Genomic DNA, 12,302 nt, shown 5'->3' with positions numbered 1-12,302 from the left:
CTATGTTCATGCTAATTTCCGCTACACATAAGTTATTAGGCCATTAAATGTTACATTGGTATCAGAGCTCAAGGTTTTTCTTTTCTTGCTCAAGAAGGGAATTCCTCAAGCTAGCTACAAATGGTTGGTATTATTAATTGCCTGTGAGTAAGTAGAATAGGGATTTTTTAGCCTTGCAGTGCGCCTGCCTTTGTGCAGTTAACGGGTCATCACCGTCGAGAGCTATGGTCTTAATAGTGGAGTCCTACGGGGCTTGCCTACGGCTTAACCACTATTGAGCTATTAGAAGCTTGACAGGAGTCGGTGTTGTTTTTGTGTTGAAAGACCCTCTCTTCTATTCCTTGCAATTAATGGTATTCGAGCCGCGGGTACAGTAGCTTGAGTGCTTTTTCTAAAGGGGTAAAGAGGAGTAGCAACTAGGGCTTGAAGTGCCAAAGTACACCTAAAAGTTGTTAGAATGGCTGACAATAGTAAAGAGAGTGAAATTAATGTTGATAACTTTGATTTTTCTCATGAGCAAGCTACTAATGATGCTTCAATGCTTGTTAACTATCTTGTTACTAGGCTTCAACAAGCCATGGGCAATCCATCTCTCCAAAGTGAAGTACAAAGGTAGCTCCGTGCTCACGGGATTCTCCAAGCGCATCACCATACGAGAGAACACCTAGGAAGCCTCCTTGTGAGACTCCCAAAAGAGGTCTCTCTCCGATTTGGGAAGAAGAAGAGAATCCTTATGAAGGGCTCAAGAATTTACTTCTTGATGATGCATCTCCTTCCCAAAGGAGAACTCAAGAGCCTCCACCGAAGGAACGAGAAAGAAGCGAGTCTCCCACCACCTCGGCGGAGATGGCTCCATGAAGACGGCGGGCTAAACGCTCTCCATCACCACCAAAGCGGAGAAGACCATCGTATTCTTCTCCTCACCACAATTCGAAGAGGGATGATAAAAAGCAAGAGAAGAAAAGGGCGAGAAAGAGGACACCCTCCTCTCCATCTTCTTCATCCTCTTCCTCTTATGAAAGCTATGGTGAAGACGACAAAGATTAGGACAAGAAAAAGGCAAGAAAGAGGTCACCCTCTTCTCCACCTTCTTCAAATTCTTCACCTTCTGAAGAAAGTGATGGTGCAACTTTTGAACCATCAAAAAGAAGAGGCCATAGGAAATCCTATGCCGCATGGAAGAGGTTGTCCAAATTGAAGAAATTCAAAGAGGGAGGGAAGAGTATCTCTTTCCTTACCTATGATGGTACCTTTGGTTCCACGGACAAAGTCTTGCCCTTTATCCAGCAATTCGATGAGGCGTTTGGAGATGAGGGCTTCACGGAGTCCTCTAAGCTACGCCATGTAGCTATGCACTTTCAAAAGTCCGCCAGACAATGGTGGTCTAGCCTACGAGCCAATGGTGAAGCTCCACGAACATGGAAAGCTTTAGGAGTTTTCATTATGAAGCAGGTTTTGGCCACCGATGCCAAAGACAAAGTACTCACCGAATGGCGAAGCTTAAAGCTCTCTCCCAATGAATCTATCCACAAATATGTAAACAAGTTTTGGGACCTACAACTCAAAGCCACTGTCTTCAAAAGGTTGGATTTTGGAGAGCAAAAGCAACAATTTTGTGGGGGCTTAACCGAAGAAATGGCGGAGTATGTCAAGTCCCAAAGACCACGTACCATATCGGCGGTAATACACCACACTATGGTGGCCTCTCGAATCAATTTCCAAACGGGGGCAAAAAGAAATAATAAGCCCCTGGAAAACAAGGGTTCCAATGAGCCTAAGGGGAAGGACAATGTCCAAAAGTCTCCTAAGGGCAACTCCAAGAAAGCTAAAGAGAAGGGAGTATACAAAGGTAAGAATAAACTCTCTCCTGAAGAGCTTGAGCGTTATCGTAAGGATAACCAATGTTTCAAGTGCGGCAAACAAGGGCATGCGTACCGCGCTTGTCCCCAAAAGAACAACCGCCAAGATCCTCCTAGAGCTTCCTTGGTTGAAATCCAAGAGGAGGAAATTCACCAAACTCATCACGTACAAAGGATCTCCTCTATGCCATGCTTGGGGAAAGGTAAGAGAACATGATGCTTTTATTCTCTTTGACCCTGGTTCTACTCACAATTTTATATCTATGGAGTTAGCCACCAAGCTAGGCATACAATCCTACGAGATGGGAGATGTCCTACCCGCAGACAGTGCCTTCAAGGGGCAAGAAGCTTCAGTCACTCCCTTATTGGGGAAATTGAGGCTTCATGTCAAAGGCTATGTGGACAAAGAGGACTTCTTTATCTCTCCTCTCAAGCATGAGGATGTAATCCTAGGGGCACCATGGTTTGACCGCCTGGCTGCCGATGTTAAATTTCCTGAAAGGAGAATCTCCTTTAAGTTCAGGGAAAAATACATGTATATAAATGCTAAGGAAATGGGTAACACCATCCTCATTGTACATACACCAGCTTTCAACAAGTCAATAAAGAGCTTTATTTCCGTGTACATGATTTTTGTTAAAGATTCTCAAAATGAACCTAATGCTTTAACAAAAGAAAATAAAATCAACCAAAAAGAATTAGAGTTATCCAATTTTCTCAAGGGGTTTCAAGATGTTTTTATTGACGACATCCCTTGTGAGCTACCTCCTAAACGAGGTAATGATGACCATGCAAGTGAACTTCTTCCAGGAAGTTCACCGCCTAATAAACTTCCTTATAGAGTTTCTCAAGCTCAACAAGAGGAGATTATGCGGCAAGTGCATGAGTTAGTTGAGAAGGGTATGGTTAGGCCAAGCTCATCTCCATTTTGCTCACCTGTGCTATTAGTGCAAAAGAAAGACGGCACATATCGTATGTGTGTCGACTATAGAGCACTAAATAGGATCACTATCAAGAATAGGTTTCCCGTTCCATGGGTAGAAGACCTATTTGATAAGCTACAAGGATCGACCTACTTCAGTAGGATTGACCTAAAAAGTGGCTATCATCAAATAAGGATAGTTGATCAAGACATTGTAAAGACCGCATTTCGTACTACATTTGGTCTTTACGAATACATTGTCATGCCTTTTGGCTTGACCAATGCACCAGCCACATTCAACCGCTTGATGGAGAAGTTGTTCAGGCCTCATCAAACCTTCATTGGAGTGTTCTTTGATGATATTATCATCTACTCTAATTCATTGGAGGAACACAAGCAACACCTCCAGGTAATATTTCAAGTTTTAAGAGAGAATAAACTTTATGTTAATCGAAAGAAAAGTGAATTTTTCTTGCAAGAGATTCAGTATTTAGGTCACATTATCTCTCAAGATGGCATCCAAATGGATCCATCCAAGTTAGAGGTAATAAAAGGATGGCCTAAACCAAGGAATCTTCATGAACTAAGAATCTTTATAGGTATGTGTGCATACTATAGACGGCGCTTCATAGAAAAGTTATCACAAATTGCGGGACCATTACATGAACTAACAAAGAAAAGCGTTAGGTATACATGGTCTGCTAAGGAGAACAATGCTTTCGAAAAGCTTAAAGAAAAGCTTATCTCTCAACATGTGCTTACACTACAGGATCTCTCAAAACCATTTGAGGTCCAATGTGATGCTTGTGGTGATTGCCTTGGAGCTGTTTCACTCCAAGAAGGGCACGCCATAGGCTATGAGAGTCGAAGGCTCGACCCTGTTGAGCAATCTCTAGGCAAATACAAAAAGGAACTCCTTGCAATTCTACATGCCTTAGACTCATGGAAGCATTATTTATTGGGGACTCCTTTCATTCTGCGAACGGATCACCAAAGTCTTAAACACTTCATGACGCAGACCAAGCTCTCCGACAAACAAATGAGGTGGGCAAATTTCCTTTCGCAATTTCATTTTCATATTGCTCACATTGCTGGCAAGCATAATCAAGTAGCTGATGCACTCTCAAGACGGCCGAGAGTGAATGCGGTTTCCATAGCAACTCACAATGATCTATCTTCATTGATAGATGAGTATGCTATTGATCCCGATTTTAGAGATGTGATTTCAGCCCTTGCATTAGGGAAGAAAGAAGAACCATTTACTTTACAAGATGGTTATCTTCTCTATGGCAATAGACTATGTGTTACTAACTCACTATGTGAGAAAGTAATGTATGAATCTCATGCTCCACCTTATGCAGGGCATAGAGGGATTCAGTCTACCTTAAAGGGAATTGAAACATATTTCTATTGGCCTACCATGAAAGTGAACATACAAGAGTATGTTTCCAAATGTGTGGTATGCCAAAAGACAAAATTTGATAGAGGGAAGCAACTTGGATTGCTTCAACACTTGCCAATCCCTAATTCACCATGGGAGAGCATATCCATGGATTTTATCTTTGGATTGCCTAAGTCTATCCATGGGAATACGGGAATATGGACGATAGTAGACAGGTTTAGTAAACAAGATCATTTTATACCTGTCAAAAAGACTATCAAAGCCCATCAAATGGCAACCCTCTTTATTTCACAAATTTTCAAGTACCATGGCATGCCCATGTCCATAGTGTCGGATAGAGATCCTAGAATGACCAATAATTTCTGGAAGGGTCTCTTTGAGAATTTAGGAACAAGGCTAAACTTCTCTTTGGCCTATCTCCACAAACTGATGGCCAAAGTGAAATAGCTAACCTAACCATTCTCGATCCACTAAAAGCCTATGTAACGAAAGTAGATCAAAGATCCCAATGGGAGAAGTACATACCCTTAGTGGAGTATGCTTACAATAACACTGTACATACTTCCACGGGAAAAGCACCTTTCGAGGTAATTGAGGGAAGATCAAAAAGTCCCTTGCTACTTAAAGTACATGGGAAGATCTTCGCTGCAGATGAGTATAGCCGAGACCTACAAGAATCTTTTCAAAAGATTAAGGATGTTATCTCTATCTCACAGCAAAGGCAAAAAGCTGCTGCTGACAAGCACAGAAGAGCCCAAGCCTTTAAAGAAAACGATTGGGTCTTGTTAAAGTTTCCCAAGGCTCGATTAAGACACACAACGGGCAAGAATCCTACGGGTCACCAAAAGTACTATGCTAAACTAGCAAAAAGGTACTATGGTCCCTTTCAGATTCTTAGGCAAATCAATGAGATGGCCTATCAACTCAAGTTGCCTAATCATTGGCTCATACACAATGCTTTTCATGTGAGCCTATTAAAGCCTTACAAAGGAGAGCCACCTCAAGAACCAACTATTGAAGACCCACCGGAGATCAAGGACCAAGAAGAGGTGCTATAGCCCGAGTCCATTCTCCGACATGAAGACAAGGTACTAAGAGGCGGTAAGACTATCCGACGATATCTTATTAAGTTTAAGAATTATCCTCTTGAAGATGCTAGATGGATGCAAGGCATACAATTAAAGGATAACCTAAACCTTGTCAATGCTTACAATGCTTCCCAAGAGTAAGCAAATGTACAAAATGTTAAAAATGAAAAAAGTTTTTGTCTTATAAGACTCTCTTTTTCTTTATTTGTGCACAAAAATGAAGTAGTATGCATGCTTAGATCAAGTTTGCGGAGACGACGTCTCCCAAACACCAAGTAGAGCTTGTCACTCTACTATGGAAGACTGATAGGACTAATGTGTAGACATGCTTGCGGTAGCCTCAGGCTCTCAAGCGCCAAATGGACTAGTCATCCATTGTGAAATGATGTCGTAGGGTAGCATAGGGATCCTCTACCCGCTAAGAAAAGGACTCATGAATATACTTTATCTTCTCTACACCATAGTCGAGCACAACTATGATTTCAAGAGAGAGGTAATGTCATAATAATCAATATCTAATTCTCCTAAATGATTTTCTCATATTAAACTAATCATTTAATGTGGGGAAGGCCAGGGGAGAAAAAGCTAGAATATTGGTTAAGCTAGCAGACCGGCCACAGTAGGGATCCAAAGGGGGGGGCATCTGCAAAAGATCCATGTGCAACAATGGGCTAAAAAGACCCTAAAGTTCATCCCATTAAGACTTCCAAAATGCTAAGGTTCCAAAATTCAAAGGTTGTGTCCAAAGGTCAACCCTAGGGAAAATTGGATGCTTTGTGTGTGCCCTAAAAGTCTTTGCACATCCCTACATGGGAGGGGGCGAGCCCTAAAGGTAGGGGATGAGAGAGAAATCCACACACACACACACACAGGCTCCCTTTACACAAAGGGAATGAGGGACACATGTCAGCTCCCTAGGCCAGATGCCCACAAGGTGTGCCCAATTTCTATTGGATGACCCTTGAAGTGGACCAATGAGAATTAAGCTAGAGTAAATCTAGTTTAATTAATTTAAAACATTTAATAAAATAAACTGATGAGAATTAAGTCTCCTAGAAGACTATTGGGCAGTCTCCCAAGGGGTCCAATGAGCATTCAGGAGCCCCATGGCTTGCCTGATTCCTATTGGCCAGGAGGCAAAGGGGTCCAATGAGAGTTTAGTTTAATTATTTAATTACCTAAAGCTCTCACAAAAGGGGAAAGGGGGACACATGTCAGAAGGCTATCACTTATGCTGCTTAATTGTAATTGGCTTGACTTGGGGAGGGCCAATGAGGCTTCAGCAAGAGGGCTCGGTCAAGAGAGAGAGGGGGCTGATTTTTGCAAGGCATTATCACACACACACTCACACAATCTCATGTGTGAAGAAAGAGAAGACTATCTCTTCCCAAGCTTTAATGGAGAACTCATCACCTACTCCAAGCTTGTGAGATAGAAGCCTACATCAACACTCTCTTGGCATGTGGATGCAAATCCAACCAAGAGCCAAGCTTCAATGCATGCTCATCTCCTCTACCAATCTAATTACTAAGCTAAGCTATGCTACATATGAGTGATTATGTGAGGAGATGTACATCTTTCTCGTAAGATACTCCTCCTTCCTCTCAATCTACTCTCATACCCTACTAGCTCTCACCATCTTCGAAGTTGCGTGAGGTCTTGGGTCTGAGAACGGGGATGATTCAAGTTGTGTTTGTTAAGTGTTTTGCTTAGTCCATGAAGTTTCCATCTTCATTGCACTAGCTAGTCTTGAAGGAACACAAAGAATTGTATTGTACAATGTCTCTCTTGATGGGAGAAACCATAATACAAAGCCTTTTGGAGGGGGGACCGGCTCCATTCAAATCCGGTCCTCAACTGTTGTCCATAGCTTAATTTCTCTCTCTTTTGAAAGTATTGTCGATGCTATCTAACTAGGTGTTATGCTTTTTGTTGCTCTCTCCACCCAAGCACTCTTGTAATTCTCATTAGGAATCTTTTCTAATGAAATGCCCACTATGTTCATGCTAATTTACGCTACACATAAGTTATTAGGCCATTAAATGTTACAAACTGCAGCCAACTTGAAACTAGCTTATCATCCATATGCTAAGCCATGGTTTAAAATTACTTCATTGTAAAAGATTGGAGCATGCATTGTGATATTTTTGCTTACAATATAGAAATATGTCCCTCCTGCACGATGGCATACCACACATATATAACATTAAACAAGGTCAACAGACAAATGAAATAGACATTCTTGCTGCCCTTACTTTTGTATTATTGTTGGACGCTTTGCCATCGAAGTGATAATAACAAGACTTAGCAATATTGCATCTAAAATCCATCACCGGTTCAAGATACCAACCACAAATCAATAGTAACACGTCTCTATTCATGAGATCGATGAGTGATATTTGGACATAAAAGACGTAAATATTATAATTATAGCGGAGCGATCCATTTTAACCAAAATGAATTTTTACCTTATTGTAAAACAAAATGTCAACATGAAATAATTGCACTGCTTCAAACTTCCTTAAAAGATCCTTAAGTTGGCGTAGTTGACCAAGTAAAACCTGATTTTTACAAACCCAAGTGCCATTTATCTGCTTTATCAAAAGCAAAGCATTGCCAAACACATTTAGGTGTTGAATTCCTTGTGATATACATTTTTCTAACCCAAGAATTAAAGTTGCATACTCTGCTTCGTTGTTGGAGTGGGAGTGTAATAACTGCTCGATGGAGAATACCCTTTCCTGTTGCTCATTGAAAATAACTATGCTAGCTATAGACTGGTCCACTGTTCTTTTGTATGCTCCGTCAAAGAAACGAGAGTGAGCTCCTTCTAGCTTAGGACTTTCTACCATTGGTGTTTCTTCTTTTGCTTCCGTTTTGACCTTCAACGTCTTCTCATAGTGGCGATGAATAAGTATTCCCGCTAAACTAGCCCTAGTGGAGTTTTCCACTTGCATGGTGTAGTCAAACTCTTGTAATCTAACCAGCCATTTAGAGATCCTAAATGAGACATCCATGTGTCTCATTACATACGGAAAGACCTCCTCCATCGTCAGAATTACAAAGGGTTTAGGTAGAAGATAGGAGCAGAACTTTGTGGTAGCAAACATTAGTGCAAGAACCATGTGTTCTACTTTGGTGAATCCCTTTTCTGATGGGGTCATGACACAACTAGAGAAGTAAGTAGGATGCATGAAAGAAGTTTGGGGGTCCTTATGCATAGTACGGCTCCGAGTTTAGCACTTCCTACAATGGGGTTCACATAAAATGGCTCGTCCCACTTGGGGGGTGAAATGGTGGGAAGCGTGGCGAGGATTTGCTTCACCTCGGTAAATTGCTACTCATTTTCTTCACTTCATGAGAAGACATCCCTGTGGGTGACTTGTTGTAGAGGGAGAACCACTTGAGATAGCAAGTGAATGAACCTGCTTAAGTATCTTACCTTCTGAAGGAAAGAAACCAACTGCTTAGTGGTGGTGGGTGATGACAAAGATACCAGATCTTGAATCTTGTTCGGGTCAGCCTCAATCCCTTTTGCTAAAATTATGAGTGAATTTGCTTTCACCAATGTGACACTTATCCACGTTGAGCTGGCCACCTAAGGTTTGCAACCTGGTCAAGCCATCATAGAATTTGCTTAAATGGAGGGAGCGTGAACTATTGATGCTAAAATCATCTATGAAAACCCATATTGATGTTCCAAAGTAGGGTTGGAAGACAAAAGTCACATAGAGGTGAAATGTCGCCGGAGCGTTGGTGAGGACAAAAGGCATCACTCTGTAAGCAAATCATCCCCAAGGCATGATGAAGGTTGTCTTTTTCTGGTCTTCTTCCGCAATGCTAATCTGAAAGTATACTGAGTAGCCATCACATACTGTGTAGCGCTCATGTCCTACCACTTCATTGAGAATTTCATCCTGGAATCGGAGGGGAAAGTGATCCCTCTTTGTGGTTGCATTGAGAGGTTTATAGTCCACACAGACTCTCCACTTGCCATTCTTCTTTGGTCTGACTACTAGTGGAGAGACCCATTCTGAGTCTTTGACGGGGTAGATGAAGCCTGCCTGTAGCAAATTCCTCACTTCTTTGAGTAGTGCCTCTTGTTGGATTACCCCAAGTCTTCTAAGCTTTTGCACTACGGGTTTACTTCCTTCCTTAAGTTTTATGTGGTGTTGTACTATTGTGATTCCTGTAATCTTATCATAGCCATCAATGAACAATGTAGTGAAGTTACCTAGCATGGAGACATATTCCTTCCTTTCTTCATCGGTTAACTCATTTGAGAGCATCCTATGTAACTTACTTGCATCTTCTAAGGATTGTGTACCTGATGGTTCCTCTCGGTTTGTTGGGGATGCTTCAGATTGTGTCAATCTTTTTGGGTCTTTAAGGATGACCCCCATCACTTTGATGCTACTATCACTCTCATCAGTTCTTGTTGTCTCTTCTCCTGAGGTAGACAAATAGTCGCTGGTGAACTCATCTTTTGAAGCCTCCAAGATCATGTTGCGTTGCTTCCCAATCCTCATTTCGTAGAATATGGACTTCCCTTTAGCGTCCTTCATTTGAATCATTCCGGTGCTCTAGTCTTGCTTATCTTCCATAGCCATGAGCCAGGGTCTCCCAAGAATGATAGGGTAGTCCTCCCCTTTGTGTGGCATGACAAAGATGTCTACCTCCACTTCTGTATTGAATGCTTTTACTTTGACCGCATTCACAATGCCTACACATTTCACTCTTACGTGATTTGCCATTTTGGCTCGGCAGGGTGCCGGCCTACTCACCTGTAGACCTAGATGCTGCATCATTTTTCACTCATGATTCATATTTGCGTGCCACCATCTATGTAGACGTTTGAGATTTGTTGTCCCTTGATGTGGGCATCCATAGTTGGTAGGATGTCACGAGGACATACCATGGCCGTCTTCCCGGCAATTATAGCAGTGGTACTCTTGGTTTTGCCTTCGTTGTCCTCTTCCATGTTTTGGATTTCTGACAGGTGCATGCCCTTGCTACACCAGATACACAGATAAACTCTCGAGTTGGGTAGTGATGCGACTCAGTAGGTCTTGCTACTCTTCTGATGCCTCTTGTGGTTGGGCTCTATGAACGGTTGTTGCAATCACTGGGATTAGTCGGAGTGAGCTTGATTCCTCTGACTCGTTGACTCTTTCTTGTATATATGCGCAGCTTCTTGTCTTTAAGGCGGGCTACTTCTACTGCCAACTCATATGTTGCAGGAAACCTTTCCTTCACCTTCTCCTTAAGCTGCGACCACATGCTAGCAATGAAACGGTCCTTCTTCAGGAAATTAGGCGCTCATTCACCTTCCTCCAATGAGGCAACCCATCTCTCCCATAAGTCCACAAACTTGGACTCGTAGGTGGCATACTCTAGCAGACTTCCCTGCTTCAATTCCGTCAGTAGCTACCATAGATTCTCCGAGGTTGTGCCTCCATCAAACCTCTTCAGAAAGGCAGCAAGTAACACATCCCATGCATTTGTGGTAGCCTGGGGAAAAGCATTGTACCAGGACTTGGCCTCTACTTTCATCAGTAGAGGAAAAATTTGAAGCCTTGAGTCGTCATCATCCTTGTTGGAAACCACACAAGCAATGTCGAAATCATCCAGAAAGTCGGTGGTGAGATCTTCTCCCTTCTTTCCACTAAACGTGGGGAAAGAAAAACTTGCCATGATAGTAACTGAGGAAATTACAAACCCTTTTTTTTTCTTCTTTTTTATATATTAACAACAGTAGTAGCTCATAGCGTCTTTTTATAGAGTTGGGTGGATAGATTAAAATAAGATAAAGATAGAAACATTGAAGGAGTGTTGGTAATCCAGTATGGGGAGAACGATAGGGTTTGGGGAATTAAGAATTTCTCCTAGCACCGCCGCACAGAACAGATACATAATCTTCTGTTGGTAGAAGATTTTCCTATCTACATAAATATTCACATGCATATGCTGCAGGAAACTAAACGAGAATGTTGTCGGCCCGTTTTCCATCATGCACCGAGGGTGGAGTACTTACTCATACTCTTACCATGCCAGTGTTAATGAGTCGACACATCCAGGGATTTAATATTTACGTAATTACGTCAAATTTTGTGTGATCACAAGATCTTGTTGACACATTTACATGATTACAGTAAACGTGATCACACATAAACCGGTTTAGGGTGACCTGCAAACCCACAAAAATCGTGCCGGGCTTTTCTATTTCCCCGGCAGGCCCGTCGGGTATTATAATTTTCCCTGCGGGCCCGCCGGGGAAACAGGAAAGCCCGACGGGCTATTAGTGTTATATATACGCGGGCCCGATCGAGCCCGCTGGGTGTATTAGCGCTTTCGTCTTCTATGAGAGAGAGAGAGAGAGAGAGAGAGAGAGAGAGAGAGAGGAGAGAGAGAGAGAGAGAGAGAGAGAGCTTGCGCCACCTTTGCAGGTACGTCAAGAAGAGAGAGGAGAGAGGGAGAGAGGTGGTCGTGTGGGAGCATGCTCTACGTCGTAGTGCGCGGCAACAGTGTACCTGACCACACGATCCGGGTATGTGTTGTGTGTGCGTATGAGTTGTGTGGTAGCGTGCCTTTTGTCATAGTGCACGGCAGTAATAAGGTACCTTACCACACAATGGGAGTGTGTGCTTATCACGGGGGCATCGCCTCGGTGATGCGGGGAAGATGGTGTCCTTGTGGTAAGTATTGGCTTATTGTCTGGGTACTACGTCGCTAACGCGCGAATCTAGTATACTTATGGTAAGTCCATTTCCCTTCCCCTTTTCCAAAAAACATATGGACATTGGTCGGTAATGCGGCTATATGATGTTCGTATGTAGGCCATTGTTTTTTCTTAGATTCATGCGGCACTCGGTCGGTAACGTGGCTAATAGAGTGTCGTTTGTTAGAAGCATATGTTTTTACATAAATGTGGCGTTTAGGTCGTTAACCCGGCCGTACAAACATCATATAATTTGTATGTGCATGTGTAGTTTATTTTTTAAGTATTAAGTATATGAAATATTTGGTCGGTA

This window comes from Adiantum capillus-veneris, chromosome 8 (genome assembly GCF_014529385.1).
Source record: "Adiantum capillus-veneris isolate H3 chromosome 8, ASM1452938v2, whole genome shotgun sequence".
Classification (NCBI taxonomy): domain Eukaryota; kingdom Viridiplantae; phylum Streptophyta; class Polypodiopsida; order Polypodiales; family Pteridaceae; genus Adiantum; species Adiantum capillus-veneris.
Note: the sequence above shows the minus strand (reverse complement) of the source record.